General features: G+C 40.2%; 1 non-coding gene across 1 annotated transcript; it reads right to left on the bottom strand.

Annotated features, from left to right (window-relative positions):
* Positions 1-17,175: 17,175 nt before the first annotated feature.
* Positions 17,176-17,248, bottom strand: trnav-uac. The gene has a single exon. It is a non-coding gene; the product is annotated as a tRNA-Val (tRNA).
* Positions 17,249-17,549: the final 301 nt, after the last annotated feature.

Below are 17,549 nucleotides of genomic sequence, written 5' to 3'. Positions count from 1 at the left end.
TCATCGTATTGGATACCCTGCAACACTTGTACATGAAGGCTTGAGAAGACAAGAGAAATTTCATTTAATCCGGCAGTCATAATCACTACCCTCAGTCTTCTCATTGCTCTGTCATTGATGAAATACTGTCAGTATATGCTGCCAGCAATTTTGGTAATTCTGTTGCCTTGTTAACTGTAATCTGTGAGCTCCCTATCTTTCCATCTCTGACTGAAAGGGACACAGATGTGCCACTAATCTCCTGGTCATCCTCCTCCTCATTCCTGAGTTCTGTTTGTTCTGTTTGATCTCCAGCATTCTCCTTCGCTCTTGCATTTTACATTCTCTACTCCTTGCAGGAACATAAAAGAACAACAAACCTGTGAGTGAGTGAATGTGAGGAAATCGCGCAGTGGGTGAGGCTAAATCTGAAACTTTGGTGGAGCATGAAAATAAAACACATACATCAAGAATTGTGGTGGATTGCAGTGCTGACATAAATGGAAAGGTGATGAAGTGCCTAGAAAGTGAAGTCTAGGTGCCACTGAAAGTTGAGTGGTGTGAACAGTAATGTGGGGCACAACAAAATGCATGAGAAAGTCAAAAGCAATAGGCTTGCAATTGGTGTTTTGTGTCAGATTCTCACAATAATAAATACAATATGGGCATAGAGTTATAGTTAATGTTCTGGTCATTGGAAGGTTGCAAAATACAACTGTTAACACTTTCACAACAAAGTCCATAGAGTTTATTATGCAGTAGATAAAAGCAGCAATGAATGCTAAAAGTTTGTTCCATTCAGAACTGCATATTAACTTAAGCTACACTTGTTCTCCGTGAACTTTGTACTTTGGCTATGCCTGTAGAACAAAGAGCTGTGATTTCATTCAGGTTCTTCCATACAAGTAACTAGGCATAAACATATCGTGTCTTTCTAGCTGCGCATATACATAACTATACACAAATCAATGATGTTTCTGGGAACATTCATGAATCAACCATTAACCAAATAGGGAGTTAATGTGATTTAGTATAATATTCCTGAACAATAAAGCTAATGATTTCAAGCTTTATGTGCAGCTATTTGATTTCTTCAGAAGCTACAAGTACACATTAAACTTTAACATGGAGGTGCCGGTGTTGGACTGGGGTGGACAAGGTCAAAAATCACACAAGACCAGGTTATAGTCCAACAGATTTATCTATCAGGTGAAGAAGGAGTGGGGCTCCAAAACCTTGTGTTTTCAAATAAACCTGTTGGACTTTAACCTGGTGTTGTGTGATTTTTGACCTTGTTAAACTTTAGGAAGAGAATAGTTTTGACAAAGGTGCATGCTTACGGGGAAAGTAAGATCAGATTGTGGTGGGGAAGGATGCTCAGCTGTACTTTCACACATTGACTCATCTCCAAGTTTCAATGCCTGGTGTGTACATCACCACTGCCTTGCACTTTTTAATAGCCCAGCAGTCCAAGGGAAAATGTAATGACTAATTATACCTATGGAAAATCACTTATCAAGCTTGTAATATCTTGCCCTCTTTGAGAAAAAAGTCCCTGATTTTATTCTGTGTTGCAGCAGTTTGAGAAATTGAACAAGTCACTTACTTTCCAACCTCCTTCTACTCAGTACCCAGTTACATGGAAGTGACTAAGTGGCACAGTCTAATTAGCTATTTGCTGTACCTTCTACTCCTCCTTGGGAAAGAATCCTCTCTCCTACATTCTATAATGCAATAAGCCACTGCAGCTAAGATTAACAACACTACATGTAGAAAAATGTACAAAGGTGATAATGTTGCTTCATATTTTAGTACACTGATTAAATGACTCATCATGCCAGCAGTCATCCAGAAGTCTTATATAATGATCATTGAAGATTTTCATCTATAGACTTTTTAAAATTTGAATTCCATGTCTGGAGTTCTCACCTCTCTACTTAATGTCTGCTAGCAGTGACTCAGTTGGCAGGACTCTCCATTCTGAGTCATTTGGTTCGAAGGACATGTCCAACTCTAAGTTTGGCACAAAAATCAAGGTTGACACCGTTGAGGAAGTGCTGCACTTACAGAACTGTTGTATTTTGGGAGAGCTATGAAACTAAGGCCTGACTGCCCTCTCAACTGGACCCAAAAGATCCCACATCAATATTCCAATGACAGCCGAGAAGTTAACTTTACCTGGTTATTACTTATCCCTCGGTTAACATCATATAAAACAATTTATCTGCATAACTTCATGGCTGTTTCTGCAATTCTGAATGCAAATTTTCTTCTATATGTCCCACATTACAATAGTGGCTACAATTCAAAAGAGAGCCATTTACTTGATTCAGCTGGTGGTTCTGTAAAGTGCGATATAAATGTAAGTCTTTGAGGTTCTTGACTTGCTCGCTGAGCTGGCTTGTTCACGTTCAAACGTTTCAGCACCATGCTAAGCGACATCATCAGTGAGGCCTCCGATGAAGCGATGTGATTCTACTCCACTTAGAATTTATACTGTTTGGTCTGTTTTGGTGAGTAGTATCATTTCTGGTTTTGATCTGTATGGGTTTGTATGTGGGGTCCAATTCTATGTGTTTGTTGATTGCATTATGGATGGAGAACTAGGAATTCCTGTGTGATTCTATTTTTGGCTTGGGCTACTATGGCTACCTTGTCCCATTTAAACTGATGGTCTTCATTGTCTGTATTGACATTAAGAAGAGTTTGTCGTGCTGTTTTGCTGCTAGTTGATGATTATGAACACATATGGGAATTCCTAGAGGCATGGTTCTCCACCCCTAATGCAATCAACAAACACATAGAATTGGACCCCATATACAAACCCATACAGATCCAAACCGAAAATGACACTACTCACCATAATGGACCAAATGGTATAAATTCCAAGCAGAGTAGAATAATACCAGTTCATTGGAGGCTTCACTGATGATGTCACCTAGCATGGTGATGAAAGGTCTGAACGAGAACAAGCCACCTCGGTGAGCAAGTCAACAATATCACCCACAATCCAAGCTACAGACCTTTGCCAAAACTTTAAATGTAAGTCTTTATTTCTGTACTTTTTTGTCATCCTTTAGATTTAGGACTCACTATGACCAAGCTTTGATCGCTTAATTTATTGTTTCTTTATGTAGGTTAATGTCAATATTTTGTCTAATTATACTACTATTTTTATTCACTCTTGGGATGTGGGCTTCACCCGCTGGGCTAGTATGTATTACCCATTTCTAGTTGCCTGAAGAGCAGTTATATATCAATTGCATTGCTGTGTATCTAGATTCACATGTAGGCCAGACCAGGTAAGGCTGGCAGTTTCCTTCCCCAAAAGGACATTAGTGAACCAAATGGGTTTTTCCTGACAATTCACAATGGTTTCATGGTCATCATTAGACTTTAATTCCAGGGTTTTATTGAATTCAAACTGTACCATCTGTCCTGATGGGATTTGAATGTAGGCCTCCAGAATATTACCTGGGTCTCTGGATTACTGGGCTATCGCATCCTGTGACTTTTTATCACACTAACATTGCTATTTATTTATGCAAGTTGTTGTTACTGTCCTGATGAAGGGTTTCAACCTGAAATATTGACTTTCCTGCTCATCGGATGTTGTCTGACCTACTGTGGTTTACAAGCTTCACATTTATTGACTCTGGCTTCCAGCATCTGCAGTCCTTCCTGTCTCCAAGGGCTCTGAATCTGCAACGGGACTGATTTGGGCCCAAATTTTCAGTCCCTGGTTGGGTACACAGAGGCAGGAGAAATCCCAGCTCCACAAACCAGACCTTTAAAAATGACGGTGTGAACTTTCCATTGTCAGTGTAAAATAGAACAGGCTGGATCGTGAATCAGGCTGAGCAACCAGAGAAGAGTGGAGAAGGCTGCAGAATATTAACGGAGCCTGGAAGCAGAGTGGAAAACCTATCTGCAGGGTTCTCAGGATTAGTTAAAAGTTTAAAAATACAAACTAAGAAATAAATCATCCCTCCTGCTCTCAACCCCTCACTCCTTCAGTTTTCACACCCTATTCATGACAGCCCATGCCACCTTATACCCTGTACTGACTCCTATGGCCCATAATTCCATTGTGTTAACCTATGCCCCTGTTCCTTTCACCATAGTCCCTCAAATGCCACCTTGTGCTCTTCTGCCTATCTCCCGTGGCCCTTCATATTATCTAGGCCCTCAAACTACCCATATCCTTTTATAGCCATTATACCAACTCATATACCCATTCCAACATCTTTGCCTTTCCTTCTCCAGTACAATTCAGATAATCCACAATGGCCATACCTCACGAATAATGCTGACTGAAAATCAAGTTGTGTGTCTACTAATGATTCCACAATTTAAAACAAAACTCTAATTGACATGAAAAAGCTTACAATACATTAAAATCCCATTGACTAATCCCTTATGGTAATTAACATTTTACTTAAGTGCTTAATTCTTTGTTGTACATCAAAATATTCACTTGACAGGTAGTTTGGGAAATCATTCATGTAGCACAAATCCAATGATAATTTGCGCTTCCACTTTTTCTTACTCTATATATTGGCCAATTCCTTGAAGGCTTTGACAATCCAAATCATTATCCCAGTTATCAGCAATGACATAGAAGGGTTGTTAACAATCCTATAAAATGCACATGCTCAGTAACAACCTGCTCACTGATGCTCAGCTTGGAATCTGTCAGTGTCGCTTAGTTCCTAACTTTATTATAGACTTGATCCAAACATGGACAAATGATCTCAAATCCAGAGGTGAGGTGAGAGTGACTGCCTTTGAGCAGGGATAGCATCAAGGATCCCAAGCAAAACTCGAGTCAATGGGAATCAGGGGAAAACACTCCATTGGTTGGAATGGCTGATGAATGTCCATCCGTTCAATCTTAGGTCAGAGACAAAAAACTGCAGATGCTGGAATCCAAGGTAGGCAAACAGGAGGCTGGAAAAACACAGCAAGCCAGGCAGCATCTGGAGGAGGAGATGTCACGTTTTAGGTATTACCCTTCTTTAGGACTGGATATGGGGTACGGGGAGCTCGACATCAGTCCTGAAGAAGGGTCATACCCGAAACGTTGACTTCACCTCCTCCAGTTGCTGCCTGGATTGTTGTGTTTTCCCAGCCTCCGGTTTGTCTACACCAGTTCAATCCTAGAACTTGCTGCAGGAGTTCTTCAGTGTAAATATTTTCTAATAATTCTGTTCAGATATAGGTCAGTGTTATGTATGGTGGAAGTCATACAGCTAAGGCTCCTGCATCAGGATGCAAAACAGGATTATACCATGAGGCACAATAGAATCGATGAAGAGCAGAAAAAAGTGTAATCAAATGAAGCGCAGATTATTTTATGTCCTAAAATATAAGGGACACTGAAAACATTGTTTCTTAATTTTCACTGCAGTACAACTATATTTTAAACTGTTTACAAGTATATTCCTATATTTTTGATTCACTCATGAGATGTGGTCATTGCTGGCTGGACGAGCATTTATTGTCTGTCTCTGGTAGTCCTCGAGGAGGTGGTGGTGAGCTGTCTTTTTGAACCGCTGCAGTCCATGTGCTGTAGGTACATTCACAATATCATTACAGAGGGAATTCCAGGATTTTGATCCAACAACGTTGAAGAATCTCTGCAGGGTCTTGTAGACGGTACTCACTGCCGCTATTGAGCATCAGTGGTAGAGTGGGTGGATGTTTGTGGATGTGGAGCCAATCAAGTGAATTACTTTGCCTTGTCAAGCTTCTTGAATGTTAGAGTTGCAATCATTAAGGCAAGTGAGTTGTATTCCATCACATGCCTGGCTTCTCCCTGGTACAGAGTGGACACACTGTGGGGAGTAAAGAGATGAGTTACTTGCTACAGGATTTCTAGCCTCTGACTAGCTTTTGTTGCCATTATAATTTTATGGCTAGTCAAGTTCAGTTTCTGGTCAATGTAGATGTTAATAGTGGGGGATTGAGTGATGGTAATACCATGTCTGTCATGGTCATTGCCTGGCATTTGTATGGCACAAATGGTACTTGCCACTTGTCAGCCCATGGCTGCATATTATCTAGGTCTTGCTGCTTTTGGACATGGACAGTTTCAGTGTCTGAGGAGTTGTGATTGATGCTGAATATTGTTCAGTGATCAGCAAACATCCCCACTTCTGACCTTTTAACGAAAGGAAGGAGCTGTTGAGGATGGTTGGGCCTAGAACACTACCCTGAGGATGACTCCAGTTTTGCTAGGGCTTCATGATGCTGCACTTGATCAATTTGCTTACATTAATATTTTCCATGTATCGCACTTTATAAACAAGGGATGACAATTCAAGTTTGAGCTTGCTTGACGTGAAATATTTCAGAGAATTCATCAATTTAGAACCGCTCACACACTCGGAATGTAGACCTTCTAACTGAGAAATTCAATCACTATGTGCCCATTCCACTGTCTAAGGTGAGGGTCTAACAGTCCGAAGTAATGGGCTTTGTAACTCTTCAGTCTGTGCCAGAGGAGTCCTGGTGCCATATTGAATCACAGTGCTCTGCGGGCACTCAGTGTGTGCCTTGGGAGATCAGAAAACACTCATTATCACATTTACATTAAATTTTTGCGGATTTGTGTGCTTGTGAAATTAGTTTGCCCCACATCTTTATCATAGGTAGTCACCTCTGGTTCATATTATACAGAGCCTTTCCTTCAAGAAACTAAGGAGTGTATTAATGACAACCTGGTACGTTTTTGGCAATCCTCATTAAATTAATATTTAATTGATATCATATGCGAGCCAGAGAGTGCCAGGAAAGTAAGAATAGGAAACACTGAGTATGTGAGTTGGAAGAAAATATCTAATACTGCAAGAGTTTGCACATGAACAAACAGACAATCTAATAAAACTGAGATCTGAAGATGAGTCATATTGGAGGGAAAATATTAACTCTGTTTCTCTTTCCACAGATGCTACCAGATCTGCTGAGGTTCTCCAGCACTTTCTGGTTTTGTTTCAAAATGTCTAACAGATTTGGCCTAAAGAATTAGAGACAGCTTCATGACATTGTTTGGTAATTGTTTGTGATGGAGGTGGAGAGAGGTGGGAGTGAGAGAATAGGGAATAAAGGATGCTATCCAGATTGATGGGATTTGACTGATGATGTACTCCCAGGTGCCAGTGTGCTTCAAAGTACAGCATTAAAGTACTGAACCTTACTGTAAGTGAATCAGAGATATGTCATGAGAGTGCGCTGAAGCAGGTACATATCCAATTCCAACATCAATGGATAGGTAATGCCTGTGGTCTCAGCATAGGGAGCATACCCTGAGATGTTGGGCCAATGATGAAGGGCCAGGGAGCATGTGCTGAGCAAGAATTGATGGGCATCTCACTGACTTGCTTGTCAAGAATTGTCGCTATTCAGTTTCTATCAGCGGGTGGAATAATGAGATGTTAATGCTTGCAAACAGATATCTCAGCACCCACTAGCAGGATTCTAGTTCTATCATCCAACACTTGGTTGGGGAGTGGGACTTTTTGTTCTCATCACCAAGGACTTCATTACTGTCAGCTCACATGAATCTCCCAACTTTCTCATGAATTCCCATTTCCCATTCAAGGGCTGGGAAGATTCCCCCAATGTTCTTTTGACAAGCGGTGGGGTAAAATTGTTGTAATATTTGAAGATAAAAAAATCTCACAATAGAAAAAGAAAAAAAATGTATTTAGACACTAGCTTCTTGTCTATTAGTACTGTTAGAAACATGTTAAAGAGTTTAACTTACAGTGAGTGATTTGAGCACACGTTAATATTCATGACATAGGTGAATGCGAGCGTATTCCTTCACTCAGCAACAATAAAATGAGTAGTTTGCCCACATGTTGGCTGGGGTACCATGAGAAGCTGCATCTTTTGAAAGTAATAACTGGATTTAAACATCCCTTTCACAATGAGCTTAGGGGAGAGGGTGTGGGTGGGTAGAGGAAGGCTAGAAATGTGGGAGAGGGAAGGAGACTGAGGCTAATGCAATCATTTTACTGTTTATTTCTTACTTTAGGAAGGAAATGGTTAACGAGGAGTGGAGGGGGTCAATAGATTAGTTGCCAACCTGGTGTGTTAAATTAATCAATCAGAACTCACTTCCATGAGAAATTGTTACTGTAAGATGTTTGTGAAATTCAGTTCTAATTTGCAATGGAACCGTAACGTATTTCAGATTCAATAGTCTATTTTTAAAGCCTAATTTAGCATAACCAAATTAATTACCAGTTTAGCAAGTGAAGCATATTATGGCAAGTATAAATGTAAAACATTAGTACAACTCTTTACGGTGAACATTTACTTTTTCAGCACTGTGCCACATTATTGTGGATACTTCAGGGTTGCTGATTCAAATGAAAAGATTTAATGTTGTTCAATTACAGAGGCGAGTTAGAACATTCACACAACTATTTCAATTTGTAGGAAGATGCAATATTTCCTCCAGCACATGTAATTCCCTGAATCCCACTTGTGAAACACACGGACAAGATAACTGGTCAGGAAGGAAGTGAATCTACTCTCATTTGATTTTATTGTTCAATATTTTGAATGAAGATGAATAACATATGAAACAAAATCTCAAAATTTGATGATTAGTGTTTCTCTGGTCAACTACATGATACTGTTCTGTACGCTGAATGAAGAACAATTCTGAGAAATACTTTCAGGGTCAAAAAAGGTTAAATTGCTTTGCATTTCCCACAAAAATATGAACTTAATATTTTGGGATTTCATGCTAAGAGACATGTTAATGCAAATGAATGGAGGCCTTCACAGCATATTAGATAGCAATTACTATTATAATGCGTTTTAACTGCATTTATATTAAGCTAAATTGAGTTTCACAGAAAATAATTCCTTTCTTCACTGCAGCATTTGATTTACGGTACTACAATTCTTTATGCCTTTTAAAAACTAATATGAAATGAGAAAAGCATCTGACTGTAACTTAATTACAGCCAAGGAACAAAATGGTCAAAACTTAAATGTACTCACTCACAGCAAGCATTTAACTTTGCCACTGAGGTTAAAAGGAACTGTTCCACATTTTCTGGTAAAACCAGCTACATTTGAGACTTGCTTGTCTAAGCTGAGAAGGCTTGAGCCTTTGTGTTCATTTGAAATTCAGATTAAAAATTCGCCTTATGAATCAGTTGACTTTAAATTGAGTTTCTTCAGAATCGGGTCTGAATTTAGATAATGTGACACACTGTCCAAATGACAGTTTGAGATGAAGCAGCTTTGCCAATGCTGGTAGTTTAGAAGTGCAACCATGTTTCTGTTAACAACTAAAGGTTGTATAATCACCATTATAAAGGTGCCCCCATTCCACAGACAACCTTCCACCCTTGACCAGCCTTTTTCACCCATTCATCTAGCCTCCTTCCCTTGGCCATTCTCAGTGCCTGAAGACTGCTACCCAAACTCAATCATGGCATGGCAAAGACAAATGCTACCCAAAGAGGACAAAACACAGGCTACTCACTCCAAAGTCCAGGATGATAGCTACCTCACGTGCTGCACACCATTTTAATGCAGCTACGAATTTGAAGGCAAGTATTGCTCACTCACAAAAAGTTTAAAAGGGAAGGGGAACATAATTCTTGAAAGCCGACCTTTTAATGAGCATGCACAATGTACAAATAAAAATAAAAAGGCTTCCCAATGCTTCCCACTGGGAAGTTCAGCCGGACGTTAAAGTTCTAAGAATTTAAATGCAAATATCCATCTCGTCATCAAGATTCTGATTCTGAGGTTGCACATAATTAATTTCCACTTCTTTGACCCCCAAGAGTAGCACAAGAGTCCACCTCAAACCCCTTTAGATTTGCTTCCTCTTCATTACCTGGTACTACCAAGTAGAGAATGCATTGTATCCGTCTGGTTGCCAGCTCTAGTTGGGTGCATTCCTGGAGGTTTTATCACATGATTTCCTGCCTCCAACTGCTTTGTCTAGTCAGACAAAATTTTGCCCCATCTCCAATAAAAATTTACAACAAACAAAAAACAAAGTGATCAAATAAATTAAAAACGTAACGGTTTTGAATGCCTTTATGATTTATTTTCTCCCAAGTTCCTCACAGTGTATCTGGGGATACTAGACCAATCCTGGAGGTGTTGGCATTCTTAGACATATGCAGTTCCTTTTCATCTGAATTTTTCAATCAGATATGATTCCACATTGCTTGTCTTTTCTTCCTAGTCATCAGTTTCATGCCGAGAAAAAAAAGTTATCCAATTAACTATTCAAATTCCCCAGTCCAACCAACCAAATTAAAAATGTTGATCTTAACAAATTAGAAAACCATTTGCATTAAGCAACCATGACTTAAGAGTAATAAGCTGTTGAAGTACAGTCAAGTGTGTCTGTTCTAACTGAGCACAGTAGTTGCAGGCAAAATGATTAGAAATCTGAACACCTAATGTGAGCATGTCTATAGGCATTTCCGCATGTAATTTCCTGTTTTCTTTTGGCATTATGAAGTACAATGACCCAAAGTGATAGGGTCGTTCAGGTCTGAAGGGTAGAAAGTCATGCTTCATTATCTTTTTGCAGCAAAGTTAGTCTAAGAATGCTTTGTCAGTAATTGCTTCACCTGAAACTGATAATGACCAGGCTGCCTGCATAACCAGCCCATTAATGGAGAGTATTATGACTACCCAGAGAATAGACAGAGCAGCATAATGAGAGGGAGCTAAGAATAGAGGCTGAAAATGGGAATCTGTTAACATTATTAAAACAGTGTGTCCTACAGTGAATAAATTGTCTATAACAATAAGAACAGTAAATCCATCGGTATTGAAGAGTTCTCGCAAAAAATTTATTGTCCCTATGGCATGTATCTTGGCATAACCACCGATCTATAAAACATTTGCAAACTTCATTCAATTTTAATTCATTGCAGAAGAGGCAGTTTGTCAACAATCATGGAAACCAACCTAAATTATCAAGATTCTGCTGATCTAATTTACATCTAAATACTATGCCAGTGCATATTCTATTACTCTCAAGAGTTTGACTGCCGAAACAAGCTGAGGTTTTGCCAAAAAATCATCACAAAGCTTTGAAATAGCTTCAACATTTGAGCTCTCTAGTCAATATCCATTCCAGCTTGTAAAGCTACGCGTGACATTATTAATTTTGATGTCCGCTGCTGGCTCTTGTGTAATAATTGTTGAATATTTACTGCTTCATACTGTTTTTCTTTTGCAATTGTGCTGCCAGAAACAGTAGACAGTGATACAATATGTAAATATAAAAATAATTTTCAGCCATTCCTAGGAGGTCAATGATCACTCGAAAGTGATGTTGACTGGATGGTTGACTGAAACTTAAATCCTTCTTCATTCTTACCTTTACCTCCAATATTCATTGCTGTTCTGCCTTTCCCCTGAAGAATGCCAGTCAGAATCTCAGTCAGGATGCTATTGCAGATCAATATTATGTTTCCTCAGTGTGAATTGATTTGATTTGATTTATTATTGTTGTTATATGTACCAAGATACAGTGAAAAGTATTGTTTCTTGTGCTGTCTGGGTAAATCATGCCTTAGACAAATGCATCAGGGTAAAATAACAGAATGCAGAATATAATGTTACATCTACAGAGAAGGTGCAGAAAAAGATCAACTTTGATATATTAGAGGTCCATTCAAAATTCTGGTAACAGCAGGGAAGAAGCTGTTCTTGAATCTGTTGGTACGTGTTTTCAAATGTCTGTATCTTCTGCCCAACAGAAGAGAGTATAACTGGGATGGCAGGGGTCTTTGATTATGCAAATCCCCTGGGGAGGAGTTGTTCAGTGCCAAAATGCTAGTAGATGAGGTTGGATCAAGCAGACTAGTGGAGCAGAATTTGGAGCACCAGCCAGTAGTGGCCTGAACACAAAGGAGTCAGAGAGCGATGGGGAATCCTGCACTGTGGGTGTTCGGGATTCAGTAGGAGCATCTTGCATGAGGAGGCTGACTCCGGTGCTGGAAGGAGGTGCAGAGATGTCAGGCAGGCGCTAGAACAATCAGTGCTGCAGATTACTGCATGCATGACGGATACCTAGGGAGCTGACCTAGCTTGATGCCTGAGACCTCGAGAAAGCAGCAGCTCAGAAGAGGGGCTGAGAAGGTCACTTGCAGCAATCTTTGGATATCATCCCAAACTATACCATTTACCCAGATTGGTAGGGAATGACCAGGCCTATGACCTTCATAGGGAATGAAGGGAATTCTGCCACTAATGTCGACTCAACCATGTTAGCCGTCACAGCGCAATAGAACCTGCTGATCATACAATGGTTCAGCAAACAGTCCCTGTGTGATATTTCTGTCACCAGGTCAGCAAATTTCAGGAAGGGAAACGTGCAGTGATGCCTCCAACACAGGTGCCAGTGGTGGGCAAGAGCACATCAGTTCCATTGGGTCCCTTCCTGCACCAGGAAGCATTGTCTTTGTCAAGTTGGGAGGAGGTAGAGACAGAGACCATAGGCAAGGGAGAAAGAAACAAGGGGCAGAAAACTAGGACATTTGAAGAAGAAACCTCTGAGCTGGCTGGAAAACAAGGAAGCGAAGCAAGAATGTGGCCGTTGTGTAAATACCCAGTCCAGATAGTCGCACCCATGAGCTCGAGAAACCCCATGTAGAGAGTTGAGAGAAAGTGAGAGAAGGACAGCAGCAAAGAGGTGGAGCCAAATTCCAGAGTGGCAGGACAGCATTGAACAATCAAGGACACAAATAGTGTGGCCCATTGGCACTGACCTTAGTTAGAAAGCCAGGAGCGAATCATCAGCTGCAGGAAACCTAGGTGACCTGGGTAAAACCCCTGAGTTCGATAGATCATGGGGAAAGATCACCTTTAGTGTCTGGGAGGCACCTAATCAGTGGTACTTGGTCATGGGGATTAAACTGCAGGAGCTTGTCTACCTGAAACTGTTGCTCAGCTGGTTAGAAACCAGGAGGTAACAACAATATCCTGACATTTTCTGCAACGTGGGGTAATAACTACAGTAAATAGCTGATTCCTCTAAGTTATGCCTTTCCATTAATGTTCAGATAGACTCATTGCCAGTGGAATAAAGAATTCCTCTATCATACTCATTAGTGCATGCGTTTACATTGCCTGTTACATTAACACTGATTGCTTTTCTGAAATTCTAAATGAGCTACATTGGCAACAATTGGAGATTGAGACAAGGAAAGGATTGTGAACTCAAAACAAAAAGAAAAGAATTGCGTATCCTGGAAATCAGACACATCTGACCTGAGTTCTGAAGAAGGGTCACTGGATCCAAAACAATAACTGTGCTATCTCTCCACAGATACTGCCAGACCTGCCGAAGTTATTCAGCAATTTCTCTTTTTGTTAAGGATTGTGAACTGTTTGGGTCGGCAGTATGGAATGGTTAACAAGAGTTAAAGTTTTAGCTGAAAGGGTCAGTGAGGCAGTGCCATACCTGAATAGAATATTGAAGTTGAAGAAATTGAACAAGCAGCTATTTGAGATATTGATATGTATTCAAAAATGGACTGAGGAAGGACACCGCAGAGATGGAGCAGATATGTTAGAACAAGGCATGGTTGGACATCACTATTTCTTAAACTAAATTAATTCCCTGGCCTCAAGAATAACATTTCATTCATAAAAATCTTCTCAACTAGCGATGAAAACTGAAACAAGCACAATTCAGCCCAATACCTTTACATCAGTAATTTAGACTTTGGTACAGAGAATGTGGTTTCAAAATTTGTTGATAACCAAGAAAGCATGAAGCCCTGTAAAAACTTCAAGAAGACATGATTCGTGGAATGGACAGTTAAGTAACATTTTAGCTTGAATAAGTGGCAGGTAATTCATGTTAGAACAACAGCTATCAACATCCTGGGAGTTACAATTGACCAGAAATGAAACTCGACTTGCCATATAAATACAAGTGGCTACAAGAGCATGTCAGAGACTAAGAATACTGCAGCAAGTAACTCACCTCCTGACACCCCAAAGCCTGTCCACCATCTATGAGGCTCAAGTCAGGAGTGTGATGGAATACTGTCCTCTTGCCTGGATGGGTGCAGATCCAACAACATTGAAGAAGCTTGACACCCTCCAGGACAACATATCAATGAGCGTCCACTCCCTCCGCCACCAGGTTCAGTTGTAGCAGTGTCTACTACCTATAAGATGCACTGAAGAGCATGGGAACACTATGGGAACACCACCATCTGCACGTTCCATTCCAAGCCACTCACAATCCTGACTTGGAAAGATTTCACCATTCCTACACTGTCAATGGGTCAAAATCCTGGAGTTCCCTCTCTAAAAGCATACAGGTCTATCTACAGCATAAAAACTGTACCAGTTCAAGAAGGCAGCTCAACACCACCTTCTCAAGGGCAACTAGGGATGGATAATAAATGCCAGCCCGCAAAGTCCACGTCCAATAAATGAACAGATAAAAGGATTGGTTTTAGACATTGAATGATGAAGTGAGGGAACTAATAAATCAAATGCACATTTATTTGAGAGCACATAAGAAAGATCAGTGGCATTTGGGGGATCATATAAACAAGACTTAGAGTGCAAAAGTAAAGAAGTATTGAAAACATTTGCCAAGAACATCGATTAGACTACAGTTAGAGGTCTTTGTCAATTGTTGACATTGCGATATAGAAAGGACATTAAAGGTATTTTCTGAAAAAAGGTCCAGACCTGAAACGTCAGCTTTCCTGCCCCTATGATGCTGCCTGGCCTGCTGTGTCCATCCAGCTTCACACCTTGTTATATTAAAGGTATGTGGAGTGTTTGGTATTAAATTCACTAGGATTATTCAAGAGTTGAGATTTTCTGCTGAAGCAGAGAAGGTGTGGAGGATAGTTATGAGGGTCCTAACTCATAACCACCACCACCTTGAAGTTCAAGGACAACAGAAACTAAGAAATACCACCACCTGCAAGTTCCATCCCAGCCATTCAGTATCCTGACTTGGAAATGCATCACCGTTCCTTCAGTGCCACTGAATCAAAATTTCTGAAACTTCCTCCCTTTCAGCATTGTAGGCCTACCTAGACCAAATGGACTGCAACTATTTAAGAAGGCAGACGACCATCACCTTCTCAAGGGCAAGTAGTCATAGGCAATAAATGCTGACCCAGGCAGTGAAAGCTGTATCCCATGACTAAATCAAAAAAGGCTCAAGAAATAAGTTAGCCACAGCAAGACAGAGGTAAAAGAAAGGAGCCATAATCACAAAGACCCATCAGCATCTCTGTCTATGAAAGAGACAATTGGTTATGTACAGTTTGAGGTTAACCTCAAGGGTAAGCATAGGATAAAGTGAGGAGGCACAGCATCCATGAACTACCAAGCCAGGATGGGGAATTAAACCTGTACTGTTGACTTTACTCTAAGCAGGAAAATAAATATACATCTATATGGGAGATCAGAGGACAGAAGTGGTGCAGATCTGTAGAGATCTATTAGCGCAGGCAAGGCCTTGGGTTGACAGAAGATTTTTTTTCTCTTGGCATTTAAATTGGTTTAAATGTTTAAGAAGCAACAGAAAACCTACTCAAAAGATTAAGTACACCCCTGCTCACAGTAGCTTAATTTAATCAGTATTCACAACAGCATGAGTTGGCTCATCAAGTACTAGGATGAACACAAGAAGGAAGAAAATTGTGTTTTTGTCAAATTGGAAGTGATATGACTAATTAAAGGAAAGAATCACAATTGATGAGCAAAAATAACAAGAGCTTTGAAGAAGCTCAAAGGACTTGTCAGACCATCAACAACAAATGTTCTGCTGATTAAGTAGTGGTTGGTAAATGGGTACAAGGATAAGCCTAAAGACAATTGACAAACAGCCTGGCAATCAGTTCCACATTTTCATATTTTCAATCAACCAATAATTTGGACAGATTATCATACATCTCTGTGCTAGGCCTTTCTGACCCAGAGTTAGAGGCACTAACCAAACACCAAATAAAATAAAATTGTTTTATGATTACTGCACGTTAGGCCTGCTCATAACTGAGCAGCACAAAATGGCCGATGGCTGCCCAGAGCTAATGCAGCAGAAAATGGCTGACAGTAGTTAAAGCATGTGAGAAAATATTTGCTTAATGTAGTCTCCGCAAGTAGAACAATATAACTTTGTAATCAAGGTTGTTTAAATGAGATAGAATGTGCAGTTGCAATTGCTTACATAGATAAGAACATTTCACACTAATTAATTGTTTTTCCTGAATCATTTAATCAATCTGTTACAATATCACAAGTAGGTTTTAGTTAAGATCTTTCATATAATCATTGATATAGATTCTGAAGTAGCTATTGATCCACCTAAATATAAAACAAAATCACCAAAAGAATTTGAGGAAAAGATTCAAACCAGTTTCAGATGGTAAAAGTGCCCCCTTTTATCACTGCAGAGAGGAATGAACACAGAGATTAGCAGACATTGGAATGTGGATTTAACAAACACATTAAGACACAACTTGTTAGCTAAAGAATTCTAACATTAGGTGTAACCACATAACTTTGTTGATACTGATCAAAAATCAATATTCTTTTGTATTCTCTGTAATGAGAAATTTTAAAAGTCCTGAAGTAATAGGCAAATATCTAATTAATTGGCAGTTAACAGGGTGCAGCTGGCAAATGTTACTTGAATACAGTATTTGTTGTGAAAAGCCTCAAGGAGAAAGATAGGAAAGTCTGGTAAAACATCATGAAGGACCAGAGGTGGACCACAAGCCTGTCCGTCCCAGTGATTAGCAAGCTTGAACTGTATAGGAATAGAATAGAATAGAATCCCTACAGTATGGAAACAGGCCCTTTGGCCCAACAAGTCCACACCAACCCTCAGTGCGTCCCACCCAGACTCATACCCATATAACCCACCTAATCTACACATCCCTGACCACTACGGGCAATTTAGCATGGCCAATCCACCTAGCCTGCACATTTTTGGACTGTGGGAGGAAACCAGAGCACCCGGAGGAAACCCACGCAGATATGGGGAGAATGTGCAAACTCCACACAGACAGTCGCCCAAGGCTGGAATCAAACCCGGGTCCCTGGTGCTGTGAGGCAGCAGTGCTAAACACTGAGCCACTATGCCGGCCTAACTAAGAAGTTCTGTCCACATCCATTCAGAAACCTACTGCTGTAATGAAGGAGCAACACTGTTTCTGCCCGGCTTCAAACTGGGGACCTTTCGCGTGTAAGGCAAACGTGATAACCACTACACTACAGAAACATGAGCAAAGATGCTGTACTCGAGAGCCAATTCCAGAGGGATAACCTAGCACTGCTGACCAATAGTAATCAAAGGGTGTCATGTGTTCTCTAAGTTGAAGTGTATAAGTTAAGACATTCTGAAGCTTTGTGTGTGCCTTATTGCTCTGGAGAAAAAAAAGCTGTAAATCACAATTAAGGTTATCTGACACCTACCACCGGATTTGGACAAAACCAAAACAAACCCGAGATAGTAGGAACTGCAGATGCTGGAGAATCCAAGACAACAAGGTGCAGGGCTGGATGAACACAGCAGGCCAAGA

The sequence above is a fragment of the Rhincodon typus genome, chromosome 26 (assembly GCF_021869965.1).
Source record: "Rhincodon typus isolate 14 chromosome 26, sRhiTyp1.1, whole genome shotgun sequence".
NCBI lineage: Eukaryota > Metazoa > Chordata > Chondrichthyes > Orectolobiformes > Rhincodontidae > Rhincodon > Rhincodon typus.
Note: the sequence above shows the minus strand (reverse complement) of the source record. Positions and strands in the feature narration are given on the sequence as shown.